The sequence below is a fragment of the Chiloscyllium punctatum genome, chromosome 20, assembly GCF_047496795.1.
Source record: "Chiloscyllium punctatum isolate Juve2018m chromosome 20, sChiPun1.3, whole genome shotgun sequence".
Classification (NCBI taxonomy): Eukaryota; Metazoa; Chordata; class Chondrichthyes; order Orectolobiformes; family Hemiscylliidae; genus Chiloscyllium; species Chiloscyllium punctatum.
Window position 1 is genome coordinate 7,444,386 of NC_092758.1, and position 21,755 is coordinate 7,466,140.

The following is a 21,755-nucleotide window of genomic DNA, read 5'->3' on the forward strand; positions in this document are numbered from 1 at the left end:
TTGAAGAAATAACAAAAAGGATTGATGAGGCAGAGTGGTGGACGTGATTTATGTGGACTTCAGTAAGGCGCTCACAAAGTTCCCCATGGGAGACTGGTTAGCAAGGTTAGATCTCATGGAACACAGGGAGAACTAACCATTTGAATACAGAACTGGCTCAAAGATAGAAGACAGAAGATGGTGGTGCAGGGTTGTTTTTCAGACTGGAGGCCTACGACCAGTGGAGTGCCACAAGGATCGGTGCTGTGTCCACTGCTTTTCATCATTTATATAAATGATTTGCATATGATCATAGGAGGTATAGTTTGTAAGTTTGCAGATGACACCAAAATTGGAGATGTAGTGGACAGCAAAGAAGGTTACCTCAGATTACAACGGAATCTTAATCAAATGGGCAGAGAAGTGGCAGATGGAGTTTAATTTAGATAACTGTGAGGTTCTGCATTTTTGGAAAGCAAATCTTAGCAGGACTTATACACTTAATGGTAAGGTCCTCGGGAGTGTTGCTGAACAAAGAGACCTTGGAGTGCGGGTTCATACTCGTTGAAAGTGGAGTCGTAGGTAGATAGGATAGTGAAGAAGGCATTTGATATGCTTTCCTTTATTGGTCAGAGTATTGAGTACAGTAGTTGGGAGGTCATGTTGCGTGTGTACAAGATATTGGTTAGGCCACTGTTGGAATATTGCATGCAATTCTGGTCTCCTTCCTATCAGAAAGGTGTTGTGAAACGTGAAAGGGTTCAGAAACGATTTACAATGATGTTGCCAGGTCTAGAGGATTTGAGCAATAGGGAGATGCTGAATAGGCTAGTGTTGTTTTTCCTGGAGCGTCAGACGCTGAGGGGTGACCTTATAGAGGCTTATAAAATCATGAGGCACATGGTTAGGATAAATGGACGAAGTATTTTCCCAGGGGTGGGGAGTCCAGAACTTGAGGGTATAGGTTTAGGGTGAGAGTGGAAAGATATAAAAGCGACCTAAGGGTCAACATTTTCACACAGAATGTGGTACGTGTATGGAATGAGCTGTGAGAGGAAGTGGTGGAGGCTAGTACAATTGCAACATTTAAAAGGCATCTGGATAGATATATCAATAGGAGGTGTTTGGGGGGATAACGGCAGTGTGCTGGCAGGTGGGACTCGATTTGGTTGGGATATCTTGTCGGCATGGATGGGTTGGACTGAAGGGTCTGTTTCCGGGCTGTACATCTCTATGACTCTCTCTCATACTAGCATGTATTGGATCCATTCATACACAGACATTGCTACATTCTTTATCCTTCTTAGACATATCCATTGGCTTGGAAGTTTGCTTTAACTTCTCATTTGTTTTACAGCTACAGTAGTTACCATACTCCCAAAGGACCACACAACTGTTCTCTCATTAGAATGGTGATGAGTTTAAGCTGAGGGTCCCATGCTTCAGGCGGGATGGGAGGTTGAGACGGTGGAACTTTCATAGTGACCTTAGCTGGTGTGGAATTAGAAGAAGAGCTGTTTTTGCCATTTTGTACCACAAACCATCAGTTCAACCAATTCAAGATAAGAAGAAAAAGACATATTGACTGTTCTGGTGACTGGTTGCTAGGTTAACTGGAAAAAGGAAAACTTGCAGTCCAAATTTTATTCTGGGGTCTCATTTGTCCGGTAATACCAGCAGTTGCATCACTCAGGCAGACATTCCTGCAGAATATTTCATATTAACTGGCTGATTTTGAATTAGATTAGATTACTTACAGTGTGGAAATAGGCCCTTCATCCCAACAAGTCCACACCGCCCCGCCGAAGTGCAACCCACCCATACCCCTACATTTATCCCTTACCTAACACTACGGGCAATTTAACATGGCCAATTCACCTGACCTGCACATCTTTGGACTGTGGGAGGACACCGGAGCACCCGGAGGAAACCCACGCAGACACGGGGAGGACGTGCAAACTCCACACGGTCAGTCGCCTGAGGTGGGAAATGAACCGGGGTCTCTGGCGCTGTGAGGCAGCAGTGCTAACCACTGTGCCATCGTGCCGCCCACTAGCCCTGGAACAGCTTGACATGTTCTGAAACACGTGTCGTCAGTTCTATTTGCAGCAATTTTCTCAGAGCACAAACTCTTTGCAGTAACGAACAGATGTACTTGACATCATATTGGCTGAATATAGGCAGCCTCTGTGAGGCTGAGGGCCTCAGGACGAGGCAAAGATGCTTTACACTGGATGGAATCTTTTATGGAGGTTCTAAACCCTGTTCACAGTTTAGTTTTCCACACAATTTTTGATATTTTAGGGCACGTCAATACAAAAATGTTGGGGGTGGCGGCTTTTTGAAAATTATTATGGTAGACAAGACCCCAGGACCTGATGGTCACTATTCCAGAAGGCTGAGGGAGACCAGTCAGAAAATTGCTGGGGCTTGTCCGAAATCGTTGGATCACAGGAGAGATCCCAGAGGATTGGATAATAACTGACTTTATTCTTTTCTTTAAGAAAGACAATGGGGATAATCTGGGAAATTACAAGATTCATGCCTCATGACAGTGGTAGGGAAATTATTGAAGATTCTTAGCGATAGGTTTTAATCACTTTTGTAAAATGAATATGGACTTATTAGCAATAGGCAGCATATTTTTGATGGAGACTGTCATGTCTCACAAACGTTACTGAGATTTTTGAAGAAATGACAACGATGATTGATGCGGGCAGGGCGGTAGATATTGGCTATATGGACTTGATCAAGACATTTGACAAATCCCTGATGGCAGGCTGACAAAAAAGGAGAGGGTTAGTGACCTGGTAAGGTAGCTACAGAATTAGTTTAATCGTAGAAGACAAAGTCTAGTGCAGGAACAGTGTTTTTCAGTCCGTCGATCTATGACCAGTGAGTATTCCGCAAGGATCAGCGATCCCTGTCGTTTTTTATAACTATAAATTATGTGTAGAAAAATTTAAGTGGCCTGATCGGTACACTTGTGCATGCTACAATAATTGGGTCAGCTGTGGATAGTGAGGTTGATTGCCAAAGGATACAGTAGGATAAGTATACGCTGGAGACTTGGGCACAGAAATGGCAAATGAAGTTTAATTCAGACAAATGTAACGTGATACATTTTGAGGGAACTAATACAGGAAAGAAATGTACAGTAAATGCTAGAACCCTAAGTAGTATTAACATGCAGTCAGCCTAGATGAACGGGTCCACAGTTCCTTGAAAGGCCAACACAAGTGGATAAGACAACCATGTTTGCCTTCATCGATAGGGGCATAGAGTATAAAAATTGTTAAATCATGTTGCAACTAAATAGACTTTAAAATTGTGCGTGTCTCTGGTCACCACACTACTAGACGTGTATGGACACGTCGGAGAGTGTAAAGAAACGGTTTATCAGGTTATTTTGCTTGGTGTCAATGGGTTTAGTTATGCAGAGACATTTGACAGATTTGGTTTGTTTTCACTTGAATGTTGAAAGATGAGGGGTGACCTGATAGAAGTTTACAAAATTATGAGAGGCATAGATTTAATGGATAGTCAGGGTCTTTTCCGCAGGGCAGAACGGTCAATTACTAGGGGACATAATTTTAAAGTGAGAGGAGATAGCTTTAAAGGAAATGTGAGAGGCAGGTTTTCTTTATGCAGACAGTGGTTGGTGCGATGCATGCCCTACCTGGGAGAGTATTACAAGCAAATGCACAAGCAATGTTTAAGAGGCATTCAGACAGACAGGCAGGAAATAGAGGGAGAAGGGCTGTGCACAGGCAGATGGGATTAGTTTAGAATGGCATTATAGTTAGCACTGATATGGTGGACCAAAGGGCCTGGTCATGTGCTGACCGTACTATGTTTTGTTGTATACTTATCTCACAATGAAAATCCTGCATATAACTTGCCAGCTTCTCCATAATTTATCTCTCTTATTAATTATTTTTTCCACTTCCTCTAAGTCCCTTGAAAATTTATCCACTTCAAGGGAAAGTGCTTAATTCACAGACATGGCAGAAATAGGTCCTTTCGGAAGTATCATGTGAAAAGCTGCTGAATCCATGTGACTATTATCCCAGTGGATCATAGTATGGTAAGACAGCCCCCGCAATGGCACCTGGCCTGAAAAACTATACTTCATATTTTTTAGTTTTGCTCAATATGGAGTAACGTCAGGGAGCACATTAACAAAAATCAATTAAAGTACTCTGAATAAAGTAACACAACAATTTATTCCACAGCACGAAAAAATGATGAAGTACAATATATTAACAAAAGCAATTGGCAAGATTTCATCAGAAATTTTAAAAATACGAGGAATTACACGTTGTATCTCAACAAGAACTCTGTAAGGACTCAAATCTCAGCGAAATATGAACCCTATTGGCTGCTAAATCTTCTTGCTTTACTGGCCTAGATTTGATAGATTATCTTTTGGGTAATTACATCACTTTTGCTCGATGCAATTTTCTTCAGTTGATGCCCCTCCCTAAGACTTTTAAAACAAACTGCTAACTGAGCTGACTTTGAACTTAACAGCGTTGTTGAATGTCTTCCTCTCTGACATCTACATAGTGCTCTGCACCTCTAGATTTTTCTCACTGAGTTGCAATCAACTGAGGTATACTCCACAGGCATGATGCCACTGCAACAGGAGATTCAAGTCAGATAACTCGTTAACAATATTTTATCCAGGTGGCCTGTTGGCCATTGAACTGGAATCGCACCATGTATTCTAAGAACTGTATGCAAATCAATGATAAAAATGACTTGCTGACTTCCAAAAAAACCTCATATATTAGACCAGAAGAAAACTAAACTCAAATTTCTTCCACCACCAAATTTAATTTGTCAAATCACAATACCACTGCTAATAATAATATGTTATGAACAATGCCATAGCAATGCAAATATATAACAACCATTTCATATGATTAAATTTTGAGTATTACCCTCTTGTGTAAGGCTGTATGGAAAGGATCTCTAAATCTAAATGCAGCACATCATATCTACTGTGCTCTGGTACTTATCTATACCGTTAATCATATTCTAAAATTTGGACTCAAACAAGTTTGTCAAACATGATTTCTCTGTAATAAATGCACGATAATTCTACTTAATCAGACCACTTTTATCCAATGGATGTTGGTTTGCTCGTTGAACTGTAAAGTTCATTTTCAGACGTTTCACCACCATACTAGGTAACGTCTTCACTTAGCTTCTGGATAGAGCACTGCTGGTGATTCCTGCTTTCCAACACAGGAAATGACATCACCAGTCCAAAGAAGCACAAACATATAAATAGAAAGCAGGAATTATCATCAGTGCTCCATCCAGAGGCTCACTGAAGATGTTATCTAGTAAAGTGACAAAACGTCTGAAAATGAACCTTCCAGCTCAGCGAGCAAACCTACATCCAGATCTTCAACTTGAGCTACAAATCTTCTCAAAACTCACTAAGTATTCTCCAAATATCATATAATTTCACGTTTACTATTTATAATTAATTCTAGTAATTAATATCGGCTACATTTACATTGCTTGAGATGAGTTGTGTTTTACGGTTTTAACAAGTATATTAAATACTACTAAGTTGTCAGCTTGAAACATCCAAATCCAAATGCATTTTGCCAGTGTGGATTTATGCAAATATCGTGTAGAATTTCCACATAGTGTGGATATGGATATATGAACATGTCCCAAATAATCCCACACGGTCCAATACTCCTGTTCTGCATTGTAACTGTAATCTCAAACAATGATTTAAACTCCATTCCACATCTGTTGACTAAGGTGGAGATGCCGCTGTTGGACAGAGCTGGATAAAGTTAAAAATCACACAACACCACGTATAGTCCAACAGATTTATTTAGAAGTACTAGCTTTCAGAGCGCTGCTCCTTCATCTGATAGATGTGGAGCAGGATCATAATACACTGAATTTATGGCAAATGATCACAGTGTCATGCATGCAATTGATACAACACATTTAACAAACCTAGATTGCTGATGAGTCTTTCATTTTTTAGAATGGATTGCAGGTTTCAGTTCATTAATATGTAAATCCCAGAACATCTTTCAAGTCACATTCTCAAGACAACTTAAGGTTTTATTAAAAAAAAGTGACATATCAGCTCAGAAAATGCATTGAAGGTATGAGGTCAGAGTCTGTCTATTTTCCTATCTTGAATCAGACTGCTTCTATTCCCATAGTAAGAATTCATAAAATGTTGCATGGCTTGACTGCCTGCATTGACTTCCTTCAGATTGTGTGCTTTTTCAACAAAATAGAGTATATATGCAATTACAATTCTGCAAATGCAAATTCAACCAATAGACTTATATGTGTGTGTGCATGTGAGGGAGACAGAATGAATGAGAAAGAGACAGAGAGTGTGTGTATGTGCGTGTGTGAGGAGGGGGTAGTGTGAGTGTGTGTACGTGAGTGTGCATGTGGGAGTGTAAGTGCATGTGAGAGAATGTGCTTGCATATGTGCACCTCTTGGGAGGGATGCACGCATGTGCGTCTGAGACAGAGCGAGTGTATGAGAGAGGGTCTGTGTAAGTGTGTTAGTATGTAAAGGTGTGCATGTATGTGTATGTGTGAAAGTGTACAGTGTAGTGGGGTCACCTATAGTGTGACACAAACACAAGATCCTAGTTGAGGCCATGTTGATGGGTATAGAACTTGGCTATCAGCCTCTGCTAGGCCACTCTGTGTTGTTGATTATCCCGAAGTTCGCCTTGGATGATGGTCACCCGAAGATCAAAGGTCAAATGCCCCTGACGACTCAAGTGTTCCCTGACTGGGAGAGAACATTCCTGTCTGGCAATTGTTCCACGGGGTCCATTCATCTATTGTCAGAGAGTCTGCTTTGTCTCACCAATGTACCATGTTTCAGGGCATCCATGCCTACCGCGAATGAGATAGACAACATTGGCCGAGTAATATGAGTACCTGCAATGTACAAGGTGGGAACTGTCCCCACGTGTAATGGTAGCATTTTCAAAGTTTGTGAGAAGATTTGTAGCTCGGGTGCTCGTTGTTGTGGTTGTGTTCGCAGGCTGGGAATTTGTGTTACAGACGTTTTATCCCCTGTCTAGGTGCCATCCTCAGTGCTTGGGAGCCTCCTGTGAAGCGCTTCTGTGTTGTTTCCTCCGGCATTTATAGTGGTTTATCTTTGTCGCTTCCGGTTGTCAGTTCCAGCTGTCCGCTGCAGTGGCCGGTATATTGGGTCCAGGTCGATGTGTTTGTTGATAGAATCTGTGGATGAGTGCCATGCCTCTAGGAATTCCCTGGCTCTTCCCTGGTTTGGCTTGCCCTATAATAGCAAAACCAACGTAGTGTACAAAATCCCATGCAAGGACTGCACAAAACACTACATAGGACAAATAGGAAGACAGCTAAGATCCGTATCCATGAACACCAACTAGCCACGAAACGACACGACCAGCTATCCTTAGTAGCCACACACGCAGATGACAAGCAACTTGAGTTCAACTGGGACAACACTACTATTATAGGGCAAGCCAAACAGAGAACAGCCAGGGAATTCCTAAAGGCATGGCACTCATCCACAGATTCTATCAACAAACACCGACCAGGACCCAATATACCGGCCACTGCAGCCAGCTGGAACTGACAACCCGAAGCGGCAGAGACAAACTACTATAAATGCCGGAGGAAACAACACAGAAGCGCTTCACAGGAGGCTCCCTAGCACTGAGGATGTCACCTAGACAGGGGACGAAACGTCTGCAACACAAATTACCAACTCGGCGAACAGAACCACAACATGGCAGCATCCATGTCGACACTCTGAAACATCTCGCAGTGATTGCCATGACAGGGTTAGGTGGTGTTGTGGTCGATGCTGTCCTGAAGGCTGGGCAGTTTGCTGTGAGCAATGGTTTGTTTACGGTTTGGTGGTCGTTTAAGGACGAGATGTGGAGGTGTATGGAAGGACTTGGCGAGGTGCTCGTCCTCATTGATAATGTATTGCAGGCTGCAAAGAATATGTCATATTTTCGCCGCTCCCGTGAAGTACTAGATAATGAAGTGTACTCTATCGGTTGCATCCTGTATCTGTCTCCTGAGGAAGTTATTTTATGGTTTCTTACTCTGGCACATCAGAACTGGCGATTGATGAGTTGAGCATTGTTCCCTGCACTTATGATGGCGTCCTTCAGCACCTTCAGGTATCTGTCGTGTTCCTCCTCATTTGAACAGATCCTGTGTATGCATAGGGCTTGTCCGTAGGGGATGGCTATTTTAATATGTTCAGGGTGGAAGCTAGGGAAGTGCAGCATCATGAGATTATCCGTGTGTTTGTGGTAGAATGAGGTACTGAGGTGCCCGTCCTTAATAGAAATGCATGTGTCCAAGAATGATACAGCTACTAAAGAGTAGTCCATCATAAGTCTGATGGTGGAATGGAATTTCTTGATATCACTGTGTAGTTGTTTCAGTGACTCCTCACTATGAATCCAGAGGGGACAAAATGTCATCAATACATCTGGTGTGTAGTGCTGGTTGTGGGTCCTGTGCAGAGAAGAAGTCTTGTTCAAACTTGTGCATGAAAACGTTGGAATAATTCGGGTGCAAATTTGGTTTCCACGGCTGTTTCATGTGTCTGGATGAAGAACTGGTCATCAAAGGTGAAAACCTTTTGTTGAGGTTGGTTGAGGATGACCACATGTGTGCGCACACACACATGTAGGTCTAGGGGGCGTATTTGCATTTGCAGAATTGTAATGGCAGATACATTCTATTTTGTTTTTAAAAAGCACACAATCTGCAGGCAATCAATGCAGGGAGTCAATCCGTGGAATGTTTTAGAAATTCCTACTTTGGGATTAGAAGCTGTCTGACTCAAGATTGGGATACAGACAGGCTCTAACCTCATACCTTTCAGGCATTTTCTGAGCTGAGTTTTCACTTTTTATAAATAAAACCTTAAGTTATCTCGAGAGTGTGACTTGAAAGAAGTTGTGGGATTTATATATTAATGAACTGAAACCTGCAACCCATTCTAAAAGATGAAAGACTTATCAGCAATCAAGGTTTGTTAAATAAATCGTATCAGTTGCATAACACTGTGATATTTTGCTATAAATTCATTGTTTTATGAACTTGGTCTACAGCTACCGGTTGAAGGAGTAGCGGTCCGAAAGCTCGTACTTCCATATAAAGCTGTTGGACCATAATCTGCTGTTGTATGCTTCTAACTATGGCATTTCATAACACTATATTTTTTCTTACCAATTTTCAAATGTAAACCTCATCCATACATTTTCTATCTACATAAACTCATATTTCTTTTTTATTTTCAACCCCCCCATTCTTCTGTCCAATCTTTACAATATCCTCATCTCTGCTGCCTGTATACTGTCTCGCACCAACAGCATATCATAGAGTCACAGAGTCAGTGTTATGCAACATGGAAACATACCCTGAGGTCTAACTCGTCCACGCCGACCAAACATCACAATCTGACCCCTTCCATTTGCCAGCATTTGGTCCATGTCCCTTTAACCCTTCCTATTCACGTACCCATCCAGTTGCTTTCAAACTGCTGTAATTGTATCAGCTGCACAGACGTCTTCTGGAAGCTCGTTCCATCCACACACCACCCTCTGTGTGAAAATGATACCCCTCAGGTCATTTTAAAATCTTTCCCCTCTCACCTTTAACCTATTCTCTCTAGTTTTGGACTTATGCACCCTATCCATGACCCTCATGATTTTATAAATCTTTCTAAAGTCTCCCTTCAGTCTCCAATATTCCAGGGAAAAAGTCTGTGCCTATTCAGTCTCTCCCTGTAAGCCAAACCCTCCAGTCTCAGCAATATCCATGTAAATCCTTTTTCTGCACCCTTTCAACTTTAACAACATCTTCCCTATAGAAAATCAACCTGAATATTATGCAGAATTCTAAAAGTGACCTCACCAATGCCGTGTACAGTCACAACATGACATTCCAACATGACATACTTAATGCCCTAACCAATAAAGGCATGCCTGTCAAACGTCTTCACCACCCTGTCTACTGGCGATTCCACATTCAAGGAAGAATGCACCTTCATCCCGAGGTGTCTTTGTTCAGCAACACTCGTAGGACCCTACCATATAGTACATCAATGACTGTATTTTGTTGTTTGTGGTATAGAATGATGATAGGATTGATTATGATGTGAAGGCGCTGATGTTGGACTGGGGTGAACAAAATGAAAAATGACACATCAGGTTTCAGTCCAACATGTTTAATTGAAGGAACAAGCTTTCAGAGTGCTCCTCCTTCGCTTGGTAGCGAATGGGGCAGGATAATGACTTAACGGCCATCTAGGTTTGTCCAATACATTGCATCAGCTGCATGTCACTTCGATTTTTTTGCTGAAAAGTTGTGTCCTATAGAACCTGTCTCATTAGCTCGCTGACAAAGGAGCAGCACTCCGAAAAATTGTACGTACAAATAAACCTGTTGGACTATTACCTGGTGTCATGTTATTTTTAGAATTGATAATGGTGCTCCCTTTTCCAATTGTTAAACTGGGAAAGAGCAAAATTTCAACAAAAGTTATAATGATTGATGAAAGCTTTCTTACTCTGATACCAGTGTATTCCACAATTGCAAGATAGGTCACTCATGTTTTAGATTTGAACGATTCCTGGTAATGTTTTAACCTTCTAATAATTACTGTGAAATGTATTTGAGATCAATGATACCTTCAAGAAACAAACTGACCATACCACTTTGTACTTAAACAGCACTTTTTCTTCTAAGGTTTTCAATCCTAAAATTGAATGTGACCCAAGTAATTTGCTTACACAATCTATTTTTTGTAAACCAAAATTAGTTTATTTGTGAACGTGAATTTACTAATCTGATCTTTTCTTGTCTCCCAACATCTGTGATGCAGCATTTTGTCTCAATGTTGGCTGGAATTAATATATACTAACATAATAGTTTTGTCAATAGACTTGTAACCCGATGGTAAATTTTAATGCTCTGGTGACATGTACTCAGAACCCATCACAGCAGCTCATGGATTTCAAAATCAACTAAATTAATTAATTTCATTTATCAATCTTATTTCACAAATGGTGGTCATGAAGCTGTCATAAATTATGTTGCAACATGGAGGCAGACAGCCAAGTCAAATCAGAATCCTTATCCCTATTTTCATAATATGGTGAAATTAGACATTAATTGCCCTCCCCCCCCCACCCCACCCCCCTCAAAAATTATCTACCTGGATCATTTACATAACCAGTGCCAGACTTTGTTCATAACGAATTCATATTTAAACATGTATTAATGTTACAGCTGCTTCAGCGGAGCAATGTTAAATGCCAAAGTAGTCAAAGTTATGTGTATAAGTTAGACCCAATCTTTTTTTTTATTCCAAGACTCCTCCTCCTCCCACTCCTGCTACACATACCAAGAAAGGAAAACAGACACAATTAAGGAATAAATCCTAAAACAAAAGTGAAAGAAATGGCCAGTTCACTCAAGCAGACTTCATGATATGTAATATCGCAGGCACATTGGATTGTATCTTCCTTGATTTCTGAAGATACCGACATTCAGTTTTATTTTTCAGTTGTGGAGTATGCATAAGCATCTATATGGCCCAGTCACTGAGTTAAACTGATGAGCTCAAGTTTAATTCGGTTATGGGCAACAGTAAGTTAATTGGTATCAGGAGTATTAGCATACAGCAAGTCGATATACGTTACTGTAAGTAATAATTGAATCAATGCAGTAGGTAAATGCGGGGCCAAGCTTTTCCTAATCATGGATGGTCAAGTGTTGGCCTGTTGCATGCAACTGCTGCACTCTGTGCATCTTCGGAGGTGGGTGTCGTGGGTGAACAGATATTCATGAAGTATTATCAGCTGCTTGAGCTCTCGTTTAGGGTTTCTGAACTTGGCATACATTTAGAGTCATTGCCACGTTCAGGGAGGATGACAGTTTTCTAGATGTTATTTTCCACATGGTGGTAATGCCAAAGGTATGAGGCTTTAAGATAGTTTACGGCCATAAGAAGTTGACTGCAAAATAGGAACGTCAAATATTAGAAGTGCATTTTGTTTTTATTTCAAGTGCCTTCGGAGGACAGAAGCACATTGATATAACAGTCATCATAATTTCCATATATGTTACTTCCATGATACGAAGGTAAAAGAGTACAGAAAGAGCGTGCAGTATACTTTATTCCTATTTTTTCATGAGATGTGGGCATCATTGTCAAGGATATCATTTGTTGTTCATCCCTGATTGCCATTTTACTGAGTGACACAGTGGACCATGAAAGAGGACAGTTAACAGTCAACAGCCTTTTTATGGATTGAGCGTCACGTTTCAGTTTGACCTGTTAAGGATGTGAGCTAGACGTTGTGCACACATCTACGCCAACAGTATTACTGTCGAGATAAATGGCCAGATTTTCTACAATCTAGAAGCCTAAACTATAAGACTTCAAAGGTCGTGATAGCTCCGTTACTCCCATTGCCACGTCCTAAAAAACTTGGTCTCAGGTCGATATATAGGACTGAGACATTGTGTGAGTGTGGGAAATGGCGCCAATGTCTTGGGACTATGCAACCATTTTTTGGAAAAGGTGGAATTTCAAAAGTTGCCACTGGCATCTTAACAGTGTTATGATAAATGCCCATTTTAAGGTGTGACAGCAAAGCATTTAAAGGAAATTAACAGGGGAATGGGGGTGGGCGGTGGCGGTGTGAAACCTACATGCAAACGTGGAAAAAATCAATTAAATCTTGATTAAAAAGCGATAACATTGAACAGTATTTTAAAGAGAAGTAATACTGTGGTAAACAAAAGGCTTAAGTACTACGAAATATTAAGAACCAATGTGCATCACATTTATGCAAGCACGCACCACACAATGAAGACAGTTCGTAGATGTAAATGCCAATAGTCATGCCGGTAAGTGGAGCAGTGACAGTATCAAAAACTTAGCTTAAACATAGTGATGATTGGCTGATTAGTTTTCAAAGTCGCGAAGTGTTTAGAAAACATTGGAAAAGGAAAAAAAACGTCAGCGACATCTCTGATTGTGATTACTTTGGTTTTGGAAAGAAATGATTTATTTGAAGACGCAAAAGCAAAATTGATTTGGTCCGAGTTTGAAAACAAAACCGGGATGATTATCCTGCTGTCAGTATGATATGTGCCTCCACGCATGGACAGACAGAAAGAAGAACAAGTCTACAGGGAAAGAAAATCAGAGGTTACAAAACATCTGGGAGTAGAGATGAGATGAAAGCCTTGCTGTAATCTTCCGTTATTCCTAAACACAATGAAGTACGCAGAGAATTGAATTATGACAATGTTCAAAAGTGCATTTTTTAAAAATTCCTTGAACAAACTGTTAAACATCTGTGAGGGGTAATATTATAGAGACAACAATAAGGAAAAACAGAAAGCAACATTTGGAGAAGTTTGAGCTAATTGAGTAAAAGAAGCATAGATCTGTCAAATTCTGATACTGCTTCATTAACCAAACATATTTATAAAAATGAAATCAGGAATTCTTGAAAGGGTTAAAATTGGAATCGAAAGCATCGTTCCAGTAATGAGAGGTTGAAACAAAAAAAAATGAAGATACTAAGATAATTTTCCTTTGAAGAAACGAGGCAGAAACATTTCACACAATTGCAATAGTTTAACTGGTCTTTACAAGCACAAAAAAAAGCAAATCATGTTGTTGCTACAGAACAAGGAGTTTGCTTCTGGGCACGAAATACATCGATGTGAAGGATAACATTTTTTACGTGAGTGAATGGCGGTGACGCAGAACGTGTGAAAGAGCAGCGAATGCTGAAACGTTGAATTATTTTGATGGCAAATTGAGTTTGACATCTTATTTGTTTATTGAATTGAGTTAGCATTTATTGCCCGCCCTGAATTAAGAGACAATCAAATTGTGGGCGTCAGGAGTCACATGTAGGCCAGGACAGTTGAGAACAGCAGACCTACTTGAAGTACATTAATAAATTAGATGGGATTTTAGTGGTTAGCCATTAGACTAGTTTTTCGTTGAATTTAAATTTCCATAACTACAACAATGGGATGCGAACATATCGCAGAACTGTAGTCTGAAGTAGCAATATCACCAGGCTACACCACCGGCTACCATGACTCGAAGGAAATTAGCTTTCTGGGTGATGAAAGGATCAAGAAAGAATGGCACTGACAGGAGTGTTTTTATAATGAACAAGCATACACACGTTGGTCGAATGACTATGTTGTTACTTGATTGTGCTGTTATCCAGTCTTTTCGCTTAGGGAAAGACATATTCTGTCAGTCAACAAGTTTCAGAAAGCTAAGCCTTGTGACAAATTTAAACAGTGATTGGAGGGATGATATTGGAAGCAATGTATTGGTTATTTCAATGAGAAATTCATGGAAGTAACAACTTAAAAGCTTCGATCAGCATAGCTAACTAGTAAGTTCTTCCTTTCTGGTATATAGGAAATAAAGCAGAGATGGAGCAAAAATTGAAGTCTATGCACAAAATCCTGAACACCAGTGAAGGAGGGAAGACAGGTGCCCTACTAAAATGTTGCGACTAACTGTCCTTCCATCACCTCATCTTGGAAAGACATGAACCAACAGGTTCAATAACAGCTTCTTCCCTGCCATTATTATACTTCTGAAGGAACTCCTCAAATTTAAAATCTAATGTCGATCTTGCTTTGTGCATACCTTCTTTGCAGTAGTAAGTTTATATTCTTCACTTTGTTCAAGCACCCTGCGATCTTTGTGTCTTTGTTTCTGTTTTGGACCAAGTCAGTCCCCTCAAAACATTTCAAGAAAGTAACCCAGACCCTAACTTTGCTAGTTGTTTACAGCAGGCGTAACGCAGATATCCCAGGGGTGACTCAGCTCGTCAAACCACATAGGTTTAAACAAAACAGAATGTATTTACACGATTACCGAATGAAACACAAAAGAGAACAGAATACCGAATAACGTAACCTACCCAAAAAACCAGCAGATCATCCCAACTTAATGATGCTGTTCCAAATAGTTGCAACAATCCCCATAAACACCCCTTGGCTCAAAGGTAAAAATCAAATACAGGTTCTTTTCAGACAAAACTCAGAGAGAGAGAGAAAGAGAGGAGAATCGGTCTGACCTTCTTCTTTGTGTCCAGCAGGTTTTACAACACTGCTGCTAAAAATTAAATCAAACCAGCGAAAGTCTGAGCTGGGAGAAATGGCCACTTCCCTTTCATTGTACAAGTGTTTTTTTTTATATCAACTGAAAGGCCTTTTGCCTGAGACTGAATCTGATAGCTATAATAAAATTAGCCCGAAAACCCTTCAACTTAGACTTTTCGGAACCTGTGTCTTTAACGATTCTGAAAATAAAAGTCAAGGACGGCATAACTTTCTTAAAGGTGCAGCATCGTCACATCTATTATGATTTGCTGAACTGCACGCAAGACAAAACTTTTCACCGTACCGTATGCAAGTCTGGGTGTGAAGTGATTTGCGTTTCATTTTGAGTTTTCGCCCTATCCATGTCAATGTTGTTACGTGGAGATGGGAGGAGTCGGAGGATGGTTCGGTGAAATGTATGCCTGTGCATGTTCGAATTAGTCCCACTCACTCATGCACTCAGCCATCCACCCACTGCCTCCCAGTCATATTCCCACCCATGCATAGCCACTAACTCAATCATCGAGCCAAGTCACTAATTCAACTCGCTGCTGGTATTTAGTCACCCACAGTCAATTAATCACCAAACTCCGTTACTCATATCCACCCCAAACACTCATTTTTTCTCACCCAGTCCCAATTACTCAACTTTAGGGCCAATCTCGCAACAACTCGCTCACAAATGCAGTTGACTCACTGAATCAGCCACCTCCCTCCTCGTCAATCACTCGTCACTATCCCAGGGACTTTTCACCAGCCCAGTTATACATTCACCGTCCCTGTACTGCAGATTCTCCTCCATGGCTGTATGCCTGGGCTGAGTAAAACTAGTTCTCCAGTCATCAACGATTTCAATCTTGCATTACCTCAAATAGTTGCAGTAAAAGCATCTGATCAGAGGAGCTGCTTTTTTCAGCAACTTTCCAGCATCTTAAATAACCTTGCTTGGAGGAGCAGATCACACCCTTGAGCTGCGCAGAGCACTTACTGGACAAACCGTTCCTTTTCCAGACTTCCTAAGCCTTGCTATGGCCGCCTGACAGTCGTGGCTCAATCAAATTTTGTAGCCAGACAAGCTGTCCATGTTAAGAACAGCAGACTTCTTCAGGCGCAACCTGATGATATTGATAATCAGCTTTGTTTTCCAAAACTTGATTCAGCACCTTAGTATTCACCCAAAAAGGAAACCAGAAACGATTGCGGTTAGTGTAAATCAGAAATGGAAACAAAAATTGCTGGAAAAGCTCAGCAGGTCTGGCAGCATCTGTGCAGAGAAATCAGAGTTAACCTTTCGTGTGGAATGACCCTTCCTCAGACCTTTTTGAGGACTGGTCACTCGACCCGAAACATTATCTCTGATTTATTTCCTCCGATGCTACCGGACCCGCTGAGCTTTGCCAGCAATTTCTGTTTTTGTCCTTAGTGTTCACGTTTCCCTAACGTAGATTATTCACGAAGTAGCTTTAAATGAAAAAGACTGCATCGCCGACACATGGTTCTTAAATATACATTTTCTCGATGACAAGCCCAGATCTCCCGACTGCGAGTCCAGGATACATCGCCATTACCAATCAGTGCAGAAGGGAAGTACCACTCACCTTGTGAAATTCGCAGTTTTCCTTGCAGATCGGTTGTGACGTCTTTCCATATTCCTTTGGGATCCAGATGGTAGAACAAACATCACTCATAGTTGTTGTCATGTCATCTAAGAAATCGAAAATCATCCAAGCTTGAAGCTTGAGGCACCGCACAGGGAAGTGAACGCTCCAACGCCCTGCTTCCATGTTCCAAAGTGGAATTGGATCCAATTTGAGCGTTAACACTAGCTTTTTGTTTTCCGCACAGCGAATCCCTTCTGGAAATATGTAATGTTGCCACGAGCAACAGAAGGTCTTAGCTCCATTTCTACCTCTATGCACCTTAATACTGAGGATCACAATCGCCAGAAACAATAGGAATGAAATTGTACCAAAACAGATAATCAAATAAAATTTTAAATCGTATATCCATAGCTGAGAGTTCATCAACGCGCCGGTATGAGATGCGTTTTCTGCAGTATCATCTTGCACGGATACACTGATGGTGACTTTACCTGAAAGCGAAGGGGTTCCATTGTCTCTCACACGAATGACTATCATTTGTCTCGATGGATCTTTATCCTTAAAACGGCGAATAGTCCAGGATTCTCCTGTCTCTGGAGTTACAGTCAACAGGTTGCCATCTATCGGTTGGTTGAATTGGTAAAAAATGCGAGCATTCAATCCAGAATCTGCGTCAGTGGCTGTCACATTTGCAACCAGATAACCTGGGTGAGCAGATCTTGGTGTTGTCTCATGCACTGTTCTCCCTTTGATTGATAATGGAGACATGATTACGGGGAGTTATCATCTACGTTTGCGCTGCACTTAAGCTGAGGGAATCCGGCATGTTTTGCTTGAACTCAGAAACGAAATGTTTTAAGCGGCTCAAAATCAAAAGACTTTCGAAGTTATTGACACGAATGTGTATACGGGCAACTCGTGTACCAAACCATCCAAAATATCAATAGTTATTGATATTTGAGTATTTTGATTGAATCCGTGTCAAAGGCTGATACATAACCAATTGAAGTACCGATAACAATTATGGATAAAGCGTGGCGCATTGTCATATATGTCTGAGATTTCAACACAGATGGTTGTGTTGGCCGAGAGAGGTGGGGGGGGGGGGGGGGGGGGGGAGGAGGTAGCATCCGCACACGTTATGATAATGTTGAACTCTGGCATTTTTTCACGGTCTATTTCACCATGAGTGACTAGCCTGGAGTAATTATTAAAGGAGTTGTTTAAGAGGAATACCCCTGTCTATTCAGAAATAAACAGTCGTTTGTGAGTCTGTCGCTCTTTGAACAGCTACTACAGTGTTCCAAGCAGTATTTTCTGGAACAGGGCTTGACAGTAAAGTTGATATTATTTCTAGAATATTATCATTAACATCAGTGACCTTTACTAAAACTTTACAATGCACTCGCCGTGAAAGTGGACCTCGGTACACAGCTTGTTCTACAATCTGATAATTATGCGTTTCTTCAAAGTCTACCGCGCCGATTGCTCTGATTTCTCCGATCGCTGAGTTTAAGCTAAATATCTCCCACACTCGATCAGGAGTGCGATCGCTGAAAGAATAAACTACCTCACCATTAATGCCTTCGTCCATATCCACCGCAGTGACCTTCAAAATTAAAGTATTTTTGTGCACGTTTTCGATAGTGGTTGTATGATGGAAGTCTTGTTCGCAAACAGGTACATTGTCATTCTCATCCAGCAGTGTAACATTAAACTGGGTGGTGCCGAATTTTGATTTAGATTATTTTCACAATATTAGGTATTATGGTATTTGTTTGCTATAGCCCACTCTCTGCTGTCATGCTGCAGTCAAAATGCATCTATTACAGTGAACCTATATGTTTACCTTTCAAGCCTATTGTCAGTTTCCACAAATATGCTGCTGGCATTAGTTTATATTTTTGGCCCACATTTAATGAGCTCAAATTCCTTATTGCATTTTCCTGTGATCCAATAGTACACCTTCTGTAATTGCCTTCATTTAGAAATTATAAGCAACGTCAAAAAAGTTCTCATTACCTACACCACAAATCTTTCAGTATATACTGTACCTAACTCAACCATTCCCTCAGTTCACGAAACAAGCTCATTGTGATCTTCCTAGTATTTTTTTGATAATTCATGGAATTTCCAAGTTCCAGCATAGTCGTGAACCCTGTCTGTTTACTTCTTTTTTACCACTTTGTAAGTCATTTATAGGTTATCTCAGTCCAAGAAAAGATTATGCTTTCTCATTATCTGCATTCTCACCCATTGCCCCAAAAGTGCAAAAGGTGTAAAGTCAATTAAATTAACATTCCAAACAAAGAAATTAAGTAGTATAATTTAGGATGATGGCAGACAATAAAGCTCTCTTCACGAAGGCCAATTAAAATGTAGCGATTTAACTGATGTGTTTTGTAGCTTGGAAAAAGTTAATAGAGTAAAATGTGTCAGTGACCAGAGCACATATCAAATTTGATCCTGTTTTCCGTGTGGTAGCAAACAAGTATCAGAGGGAGAAGAGAAACCAAATATTGACACATGTCCTAAGCTGAATCAGAAAGCAAGGGCTGTAGTACACCTGTACTGCTTGTGAAATAGTACTTAAAACGTAAGTAAAGTTCCTTAAAGAGAGAGCTCAGAAGGGCCAGGAGGTGACTTGAGAAGTTGTTGGTGGATAGGATCAGGGTAAACACTAAGGCTTTCTATAGGTATTTAAGGAATAAAAGAATGACGAGAGTAAGATTAGGGCCAATCAAGGACACTAGTGGGAAGTTGTGTGTGGAGTCAGAGGAGATAGGGGAAGCACTAAATGAATATTTTTCAACTGTATTCACTCTAGAAAAAGACAATGTTGTCGAGGAGATTACTGAGATACAGGCTACTAGATAGGTGTGTTTGAGGTTCACAAGGAGGACATATTAGAAATCTTGGATTAGTGGTGCTGGAAGAGCACAGCAGTTCAGGCAGCATCCAACGAGCAGCGAAATCAATGTTTCGGGCAAAAGCCCTACCATATTAGAAATCTTGCAGAGTGTGAAAATAGATAAGTCCCAAGGCCAGATGGTATTTATCCTCGGATACTCTGGGAAGCCTGAGAGGAGATTGCCGAGTCTTTGGCATTAATCTTTAAATCGTCATTGTCCACAGGAATAGTGCCAGAAGACTGGAGGATAGTAAATGTGGTTCCTCTGTTCAAGAAGGGGATTAGAGACAATCCTGGTAATTAGACCAGTGAGCCTTACTTCAGTTGTTGGTAAAGTGTTGGAAAAGGTTATAAGAGATAGGATTTATAATAATCTAGAAAAGAATAATTTGATTAGGGATAGTCAGCACGGTTTTGTGAAGGGTAGGTCGTGCCTCACAAACCTTATTGAGTTCTTTGAGAAGGTGACCAAACAGGTAGATGAGAGTAAACCGGTTGATGTGGTATATATGGATTTCAGCAAGGCGTTCAATAAGGTTCCCCACAGTAGGCTATTGTACAAAATGGGGAGGAATGGGATTGTGGGAGATATAGCAGTTTGGATCAGTAATTGGCTTGCTGAAAGAAGACAGAGGGTGGTGGTTGATGGGAAATGTTCATCCTGGAGTCCAGTTACCAGTGTTGTACCGTAAGGGTCAGTGTTGGGTCCACTGCTGTTCATCATTTTTATAAACGACCTGGATGAGGGCATAGAAGGGTGGGTTAGTAAATTTGCAGACGACACTAAGGTTGGTGGAGTTGTGGATAGTGATGAAGGGTGTTGTAGATTACAGAGAGACATAGATAGGCTGCAGAGCTGGGCTGAGAGGTGGCAAATGGAGTTTAATGCGGACAAGTGTGAGGTGATTCACTTTGGTCGGAGTAACTGGAATGCAAAGTACTGGGCTAATGGTAAGATTCTTGGTCATGTAGATGAGCAGAGAGCTCTTGGTGTTCAGGTACACAGATCCTTGAAAGTTGCCACCCAGGTTGGCAGGATTGATAAGAAGGCACACAGTGTTTTAGCTTTTATTAATAGAGGGATCAAGTTCCGGAACCATGAGGGTATGCTACAGCTGTACAAAACTCTAGTGCGGTCGCACTTGGAGTATTGTGTACAGTTCTGGTCACCGCATTATAAGAAGGATGTGGAAGCTTTGGAAAGGGTACAGAGGAGATTTACTAGGATGTTGCCTGATATGGAGGGAAGGTCTGACGAGGAAAGGCTGAGGGACTTGAGGCTGTTTTCGTTACAGAGAAGAAGGTTGAGAGGTGACCTAATAGAGACATATCAGATAATCAGAGGGTTAGATAGGGTGGACAGCCTTTTTCCAAGAATGGTGACGGCGACCACGAGGGGGCATAGCTTTAAATTGAGGGGTGATAGATATAGGACAGATGTCAGAGGTAGTTTCTTTACTCAGAGAGTAGTAAGGGTATGGAATGCTTTGCCTGCAACAGTAGTAGATTCGCCAACTTTAAGTATATTTAAGTCGTCATTGGACAAGCATATGAATGTACATGGAATAGTGTAGGTTAGATGGGCTTCAGATTGGTATGACAGGTCGGTGCAACATCGAGGGCTGAAGGGTCTGTACTGTGCTATAATGTTCTATGTTCTATGTTCCTTGAGTTGCTGGACCAGACTGTCTGCTATCGCCTTATTCATTCATGTCTCAAATGAATAAAGTGATCTGGAATTTGAAGAAAAATTGTAACCAAAAAGTTACACTGCACAAGTTGAAAGGCATGACAAATTTACAAAAGCAACATAATGATTGGCTAGTTAAATATAATAAATAATTGTATACCAAGTAATGTTCACTAAATTCCCAAACGAACTTAAAATATACAGATGAGCGAACCACTTGCAATGTGATCATGGGTTCCTGATCTCTGCAATCTCAAAGGGTGCCCCTTTGCGTTGGAAGATTGCAATGATTACACTGAAAACACTTTGGATAGGTCAGACAAGATTTATTCGACCTATTCCTGGAACACAGGGCTTATTTTATAAAATAAGTGGTGTATAGTTTAGG

The 21,755-nt window shown here is 40.9% G+C and overlaps 1 protein-coding gene and 1 pseudogene across 2 annotated transcripts in view; both read right to left on the bottom strand.

The window, feature by feature from the left end:
• LOC140491846 (protocadherin-10-like) overlaps positions 1-21,755 on the bottom strand; it is a 180,773-nt gene that overhangs the window by 58,879 nt on the left and 100,139 nt on the right. The gene's annotated exons all lie outside the window — the stretch shown is intronic.
• LOC140491837 (protocadherin alpha-C2-like) lies at positions 16,393-18,498 on the bottom strand (annotated as a pseudogene).